The sequence below is a fragment of the Dreissena polymorpha genome, chromosome 10 (assembly GCF_020536995.1).
Source record: "Dreissena polymorpha isolate Duluth1 chromosome 10, UMN_Dpol_1.0, whole genome shotgun sequence".
Lineage (NCBI taxonomy): Eukaryota > Metazoa > Mollusca > Bivalvia > Myida > Dreissenidae > Dreissena > Dreissena polymorpha.
The window spans coordinates 80,498,909-80,508,335 of record NC_068364.1 but is presented as its reverse complement, the minus strand read 5'-3'; the positions used below and the strand labels follow the sequence as shown (position 1 = coordinate 80,508,335).

The following is a 9,427-nucleotide window of genomic DNA, read 5'->3' as shown; positions in this document are numbered from 1 at the left end:
CGGCTATTGATTATAGACGATTGTGAAAAAAATCCGTTGATTTCAACAAAACACAATTCATGAAATAATTTCGTTTAGCTAGAGGCTCTTACTAGTAGACCAGAGTTTGTGATAATAGTATGAAAAAAAGACAAAAGCCTATTTGTATCGATTATAGGCAAAGTTGCATAATGACAAGAATTTAGTAATGTAATAGACCAGGGACTAATGGCCATGATGATGAAGTCAACAGTTTGCATTTATAACCATAGGATTAAATAACAAGTGTAGTAATACAAGTATTCATGAGAGTTTTAGATTAAGGGAAAGACCCGATCTTAATGAACAAAATCACACAACAGTATAATCCAATATAACCGTATAATCCAATATTGAAAACGATTCTTTATGACGCAATTATCAAATGTCTAAAGATATGTTTTACTTCAGTGTTTAATATTATAAGTTGTATCCATCGCAAATAAAAATATGAATAGTGCGATCTGAACTATTCGCGCATTTAGTTCTTTTATTCAGCCCTAAGCTTGCATGTAGACGTATATTGCTTCGTCAAAATTATATATAGCATTTCTATGTTCACACCACTCATAATACATCTTACATATTTCAATCATACTTAATATGTTTATGAAATAAAAGCAACAATAATAACGCAATGATAAAGTAAAGAAGTCATTAAGTGTCTTTAAATAGTTGATCTTAAATACTCGTTAAAACCAATCAATGGGTGTTCAAACGTATGTTTGTGTTCACTCACTCATGTCAATTTTATTACCTTTAATTTAGCCATTAGTCAAACGTCTTAATAACACACACCTACGCTCAATTTGCGAATAAGTTTATTTCATTTAAATTGGTTGCAATATATAGCAGATGGTCAAAAGCCAGTCAAATACAACACCCAGTGAGTTTCCATATAAAGGCGTGCTTAAATATTTTTGCTTCATATTCAGGATTCATAGGCTTAAGTGCTTGGGCATGGAGAAGACCTATATCTAAAATCCGATTATAATACAGCTTGATTATATGTACGATGAATACTATAATTACAATATAACGATTGATTGCGAACAAATGTAGCAAAGTCTTTGGTGACTGTTTCGACGCTTAGTTTTTGCAGCCATTGTTCTTCTTCAGTTCTTTTACGAAATTGTTCATCACAATACGAAGAAGCGATTTGAACTCAGGGTCGATCACGAGTGCCGTGCCCGTCAGTTGATACCTCACTCTAAAAAATAGCAAGCGGCAGCAAAACATATAACATCTTTAACTTTAGCTGACATCGCAAAGACATTTTATTACAGACATGAAACGTTGACGATACAAAAACTCGTCACAAAGAAAACCAGATAATCGCATTAACCGTATAGTTTACAATTAATACCCGGTCTGTATCGTGTTGCGAACTTCATGTCTGAATTCAGCTCGATAATAATATATGCTTATAGCATTTAATTGATAGTAAAAAGGATTGTTTAAGAAATTTGCTCCCTCTAAAAATAAAAAACACAATTAAAACTGAATGTTTTTAATTGCGAACAATTGTCCATAATTATTTTAAGATACGAGGTCATGGTGATGAAAGTTATTCTGTACATGTAGTTAAAAGTGGTGGAGATAAACTATCGCAAACATTTAAAGTCTTTCCAAGAACTACATTACATTTTGAATTAATCATTTATGCAAGTAAGTAACCTCGTCATTCCATAGCCTTCATTAAAAGAAGTCCCGTCCTTCGCTATGATGTAGTAGGTTTTACCCACTGTCAGTTCCGGCTGTGTACATGTCAAGGGCCATTCGAATTCCATATCGTCTCCCTCTCTCATGAGTTGATCGCCTTTATTGAAAATGTGAAGACAACACTCAAATTGCGAATTAACTTTCTCTTTGTGAGAAGAGTTCGTACTAAGTTTAACTCTCAAACGAACAGTTCGTACATGAAACAAATATGTAAGATAAGAAGAAATGTCAAGGAGACCCCATCAGTGCTTACATTTTCATTATATGTGCAGAAATTCTTGCTATTAAAATAAGGACAAACAATTAAATAAAAGGCAATACAAAAAAGACAACAACAAAAATCTCAATTTGCAGATGATACATCTCTACTTTTTGACGGGTCAGAATCATCCCTTAATTGTAAGTTAAATGTGCTGAATTAATTTTCGAGATATTCTGGACTTAACATTAACTATGAAAAATAATTTTAAATTTAGATAGGTTCTATGAAATATAGTAAACGATCAATAAAAACCAAATACAAACTGACATGGGTAGTCTCTACTTTTTAAGTTCTTGGGATTTTGATCGATGTTAACTTAGAAAACATGATAATGATAAATTTCGAAAACAAAATTGAAAGTATAAAAAGCACAATTAGTCATTGGAACCGTAGAAATATAACACCACTTGGAAAGATAACTATTGTTAAATCATTGCTTCTACCTTTACTTACTCACTTATTTGTATCGCTACATACTCCAAGAATAGACACAATGAAAACAATTAATCAACAAGTGCATGACTTCATTTGGGCAGGACCAAGCAAAACAAAAGCTAGTGTAATTGTTAAGAAATACAATTAAGGTGGGCTTGATATGATAGATATTTTTTTCTTTTTAAAAATACATGAAAATAACAAGATTATTGTCAGACGAGGTTAATTGTTATACACTAGTTAAATCGATAATAGATTTTAAAACTATGTTTAATACTGGCAAAATGTATGCAGAGAAAATATGTTTACACCTGAAAAATAAAATTCGGCTTGATGTTCTTAAAAACTATGTTTTGTATATTGAAAAGCTGCCAGTAATCAGGTGTAATGATATTCTGGACATGCCTCTATTTTACAATCATAATTTTAAAATTAACAACAGTCATATTTTAATTAAAAGTCTATATGAAAGAGGTATTTGTTTTGTGAGAGATATTATGACAGAAAGAAATTGCTTTATTTTCAAAGAATCTTTGGACGAACATGTCGGAACAAACGTATTTTTTTTATTATACCAAGGATTAATTAACAATGTAATAAATATATAGAACATTTTGAAGATATGTCGATTTTTGACAATAACATTCAAAGGCCTATATTATCAACATATATAAAGAAAATAGTAAGCAGCCCAAAAGAAGATAAACATATTTATAAAATATTAATAAAGAACAATGACATTCCTAGCATGTCAAACAACATGGAATTCACATTTTTTAAATATTGACTGGAAAAACAAACATGAACTCGTGTTCAACCTAACTAAGATACATATATTAGATGGTTCCAGTGCAGAATAGTCCACATAATCTTAGGAACAAAATCTCTTATGTTAAAAATGAAAATTGCTGCCAATAAACTTTGTACGTTTTGTAATAATGAAGTAGAACATATTGTACACTTGTTCTGGTACAGTTCATATTCCCAAGAAATTGTTAAATGTGTTGTTGAGACTATTAATAGAAGAAGACCAAGTGAAAATATTGATATTACATGTCAAGATCTAATACTTTGAATCACGACCCCAAAAATGAACGATGTAAACATTATGTGTCTAGATATTAAACGGTATATTTTTCATTGCAGAATAAAAACACAATCTCCAACTTTTGGACTTGTGAATAGTATGAAGCACAATTTTGAAATATATAAAACCACACTTAAAACAGATGATGAATTAGGAGACTGGTCCCTTATAAAAATATTTGTCGACATCTCAAATAACGACAACACTAATCATACATACCACATTATTTAGAGACCATAAATATTCTTAAACCGCAAAATATTTCGTGAAGTCATTATGCAATTCAGCAATTAATTTACCTTTCGAATGTGTAATATATTACAGACAAAATATATACATACCTACAACAAAAGTCTTATAATATGTATGAGCAAATTGGGTGGTATAGTGCTATAAATATTAAAAGGTATAAATGGTAAAATAAATGTATGTTTCATAACTTCATGTATGCTGTACTCAAATAGTTGTACTTAAATATTCTGTAAATAACATGATTGCACTGTATGTATGTTGTATCTTACGGATAGAATAGTTTAAGTACCCCTCTAATACATGTTTGTAAAATACTTTTTATTATATGTGCTTGTATGCGTGTATGTATGTTATGTATGTATGCCTGTAATATCTTACGAAGAAAATAAAAGACTTGTTTAAAAGTTAAAAAAAAATATGTGAAAAAACAAATATCGGAGGATGCGATTAAACAAGAACGCGTTTTAACACATCGTCCATTTGAAAGTTTATTTACCTTGCAGTGCTGTTTCCTCGATTAAAGCCCGTGCAAACTGAACTTCCGTTCTACTATTATAACCAACTTTTGTCACTTTGACTCTAACAACTGAAAATGTATTTAAATATAGTATACTAACAGGGTCGGTCACGAGTTGAATGTCTGTAACACATAGTTTTAAAACGACTTCAGTAATGCTGTCGGTAAATTTGGCTACGACAAGATTATTTGTAATTTCAATAAGTAAAATGAAAAATGGTATGACATATAACAGCAGAATCTTTACTACTACTACTACTACTACTACTACTACTACTACTACTACTACTACTACTACTACTACTACTACTACTACTACTACTACTACTACTACTACTACTACTACTACTACTACTACTACTACAACGAGTAACTACTACTACTACTACTACTACTACTACTACTACTACTACTACTACTACTACTTCTACTACTACTACTACTACTACTACTACTACTAACGAGTACTACTACTACTACTACTACTACTACTACTACTACTACTACTACTACTACTACACTACTACTACTACTACTAATGCTACTACTACTACTACTACTACTACTACTACTACTACTACTACTACTACTACTACTACTACTACTACTACTACTACTACTACTACTACTACTACTACTACTACTACTACTACTACTACTACTACTACTACTACTACTACTACTACTACTACTACTACTACTACTACTACTACTACTACTACTACTACTACTACTACGTGTACTACTACTACTACTACTACTACTACTACTACTACTACTACTACGTGTACTACTACTACTATAACCACTGCTACTACTATTACCACTACTACACCTACTGCTACTACTGCTACTACTTCTACTTATTCTTACACTACTTCTTCTACTACTACTACTTACTACTACTTATACTACTTATACAATAACTACGACTAATAATAAAATTACTAATAATGCAATGGATGATTGTGATGATAATAGAATTGACTTTACAACGTTAACATCGTTACCAAAGTTAGCTTTTTCAAAGTTGCATGCATAGTCCATCAGAGCTTCGACTGGTCTGCGAAGTTTCCGTCTTTTCACAGCGTCTTTCTCTGACGAAATTTTAACGACCATTTCGAAGAGCTATTGATTCACTTGCTTCATACACTGACCTTTAACAAAGTTGCATTATAGTCTTAGTCTCGATGCAAAGTGCTCCGTTGATCAAATACGAACTCGATGCAAACTATATGCACGTATAGGAAAATAAAAGTCAAGATAATATATAGTATTAGCAGAGAAGCTATGTAGTCATGTACATCATGTTTTTTCTCAGCATTTATAAGTTTCAAATTTGTAATTTACTTATTCGCTGCTCGCACAAGTAACTGTGTATTGGCATACATGGTATATGTTGATATCAGTGTCAGATAATTGAAAGAGAAACAATATAAAACGAATCTTTACGCTAGATATGACAGTAACCTGTTTAGGAAACTAATCACATACTTTTCATATATACATTATTTCTTAAATTACTTCATGTTTTTAGAAACACTAAAGTGACACAAGAATACATATGATTTGCGTATGTGTCATGCCAATGCATGTATTTGGAGGAAATAACTATTAACTCATATTGAATAATAACTAGTTACTCACAGCGGTTGAGAAGAAATAGTGCGTATCAGTAGCGATGTCTCTTAATTATGTGCATGTATTGACTATTATTATGTTATGTCTATTATTTTGAAACAAAAATGACTTGCCTCTGTTTATATTTACAAACCAAATAAGTGGTTTAATATAACAAATTGTTTAATCATCATAATATCACTATATAGTCAGATACTTGGGCTGCCACTCAATGGTAATCTCATCTCAATATCCACAAAGCATACAATAAATATTGTTCGTGCTCAACATGTTGTTAAAAGAAAATTAATATAGTAATCTCTTACTATTTATGCATTGACACTGATCGCTCCCGCCCTCACACATGTATTTTATTCCCTGTCCATGATTTGAGCCAATAACGTACTGCTTTATACAAGATCGTCCTGAAATAAAATTGTATTTCATTCATTATAATTAACATTCTCTGCAATACTTAAATGATTTACTTGTATAATATCAACATTAAAATAAATATTAACATACAATTTCAAAATAATGTTTATGTTCCCCACCACTTTTGTGGGGTAAATATTGTTTTTGCCCTGTCTGTTGATTTGTTGGTTTATTGCTTGTTTTGTTTGCGTCAAACTTTAACATATCCCAAAACTTTTGCAATATTGAAGATAGCAACTTCATATTTGGCATGCATGTGTATCTCATAGAGCTGCACATTTTGAGTGGTGAAAAGTCAAGGTCAAGATCATTATTTAAGGTCATAGGTCAAATATATGGTTCAACATCGCTCATTTGATATACGCTTTTGCAATATTGAAGATAGCAACTTGATATTTGTCATCTCATGGAGCTGCACATTGTGGATTGTGAACGGTCAAGGTCAAGGTCATCCTTCAAGGTCGATTGTCAAATGCTTGGCTTCAAAGCGGCGCAGTAGGGGACATTTTGTTTCTGACAAACACGTCTCTTGTTGAACTTGATATTGGCCCGCATCATATAGTAGACAAAATACCAGCTGTGAATGGTTAAGGTAATACGTTTGGTAACTCAAATAAACATTTACTAACGTCTTGCGCCCTGACGAAAACTTTAATAGTAAGTGTTGAGAAAACGCTGTTAGTCGTAACAGAACCGCTTATTTTGTTATGTTTTCCTCTGAAACAAGTCCAAACTACCGACAACTACTCCACCTTTCTAATTTACGTGTTAGCGGCGTGTCCACACCGGAGTCCGATGCAATATGATCATAATGCGATCTTCGGAAAGGTCACCGATCATACAAAACCTTCCTACGACTTTTCAACGCTCTACAACTGTACTGCCACAATAGTGTTATAAAAAATAGAAATAGTTGGCGTTTATATAGAATATGTATAAATAAATTTGCATTTATATAGCCAACTTCGAGTTTGCTCGCAGTGTTTACGTTCTCATGACCACCACACGGGCGTCCTTGGCGATCATATCATTTGTAAGATCGCGGTACAAACTGAGTTATACCACCAATCCGGTGTGACGGGGTATTAACAGTAAACTGTCTCAAAAAGGATAAATATAATATTCCATAAATGGTTTCGAGGGAATGTCAAGATTATGAGAACTCGCAAGCTCCCCAAGTGCTTGTTCATCATTTATATCGTTTTCAAATAAAGAATTTGTCCACTTCCAATAAACGTTTCGTTAAAACGAATCAACGATCAATGTTTATATCTGAATACTGTAGTAATTTACATAGTGAAGAGGTATGCATTTTAAAATCAATCAAACGCAATGCCTTAGAAATGATGTATAAACGTAAGGTGTATGTTATGTGTTATATGCATATATATTTAGACATGGTGATTCTTTAATGAAATGGAATGTTGCTTGCAGGTAATTCTAGCGCACAAATTAGTTGCTGTTTAGTATAAAACTGTCGTATTTGATAAAATACCACAGGGGAACTCACTATGTTGATTGTTCTAGATTTTATTCAGCCATTCTTTTCAAATTGTAAACTGTTTTATATTTAAGATTGTGAATCGTGGGTATTTAACAATAGTTACATCCATTCATGTCTATATTTTTAACCTGTTTATCATAAAAAAGAATAACAGTGTCCATCTTATATTGAGCAATGCAACGGTGTTAACTGTGTGATAAGTTATGGCTGTCTCGCCGAGGCGTAGTGGATATAATTACCGTTAACACTTTGGGTGCGTTCTTTAGACCTCTCCCATAGACACCAAGTGCTGGTTCTAGTCACAAGAATGTACAATGAATGGTAATATCAGTTTTGCAGCAATTAACTGTATATGTCTCATAAAATTGTAGTTAGATTAACGAAGATAAAACGATACATTTCAAATTGTTATGTCTATAACGTATATTTCACATTCAAAAGATTTTTGCGGTTGTGAAGTTGGTACTTTGCTGTTTCGCTAAGAAAATATGGACGCGTCATATTTGCAACCGTAGCGTGTTTACGACAATCATAATAATTGTGATACATTATAATCCCGAATTTAATGAAAGTATTCGCTCTAAAGGATTACAATTAATGTAATTTTCGCTATTGCGATAACTTATTAAGCTTTAGCGCGCATTATTGATTCCAGTTTGACCATGACCTTCATAATATTGCATGAACACAACCCCATTGATCTTTATTCGTTAATTATTCCAATGCGACAGAACAACCTTGCTTGTAGTAATCGTAAATCTTTACAGAAGCCGGTTGGCGGCTGGAATCATTGCTTGAAAACTTGTCCTCAAGTCTGAATATAAGTTTTGTCTCAGCAGACGCTATCTACAAAAATAAGTTTATATAATCACTTTTTACGTTTTGATATGGCTCCATGTAAGTGAACAAAATACAAGAAAGTTAGAATTCGGTAACGACAACGTTTTAACAGGGTAGACTCGCGAACTGTGTAACAATATATATAAATCGTAAGATGAAACAAGTATTTCAAGCTAAATTCTTTTATAGCGTTACAATAAAGAGTGGCACTATATGGGAAAGGGCGCGTTATTCAAATGCTGTCCCCTAAACATGTTACTTATATTTTATAAATAAGTATTAACTATTTAATGTGCGTTTTTTACACACACTTATCAACCGAATTTGTTACATAAAGATGAAACATGTGAATGTTATTGCTTTACTTTGTTGTATACATACACTGTCCAGATAAATGATAAAGAATCCTTTTCCATCTTTCGGAATCTCGTAGCGAGGAAACACACCTTCGTACTGCATCTACAACAAAGAGAAAATAAAGCACATATGAATCTCAAGATTTTATCCTTACTATCTTCCGGTATAATATTTAATATACGTATCCACACAAAACACATAATTTAGCATAGTTTAGTATAATTCAGACCGCAAAAGACCGGTAAATGTAATCGTTTAAGATTCACACGGTTATCTCCCATAACTATGAACTCATGAAATTCCCTCATAGCTTTTCAATTTAACATCAAAGTTATAGCAAACAGATGTATACAATATTTGAAAACCAGTTTTAGAGAA

At 32.2% G+C, this 9,427-nt stretch overlaps 1 protein-coding gene across 1 annotated transcript in view; it reads right to left on the bottom strand.

Moving 5' to 3' along the window:
* Nucleotides 1-822: 822 nt before the first annotated feature.
* LOC127849271 (complement C3-like) overlaps nt 823-9,427 on the bottom strand; it is a 52,655-nt gene continuing 44,050 nt past the window's right edge. Inside the window, exons 32-38 of the mRNA XM_052381988.1 lie at nt 9,074-9,151; nt 8,590-8,698; nt 6,240-6,338; nt 5,304-5,450; nt 4,273-4,362; nt 1,696-1,837; nt 823-1,228 (exon numbers count right to left, since the gene is read on the bottom strand). The gene's annotated coding sequence lies outside the window, so the exon portion shown is untranslated. The remainder of the gene's footprint in view (nt 1,229-1,695; nt 1,838-4,272; nt 4,363-5,303; nt 5,451-6,239; nt 6,339-8,589; nt 8,699-9,073; nt 9,152-9,427) is intronic.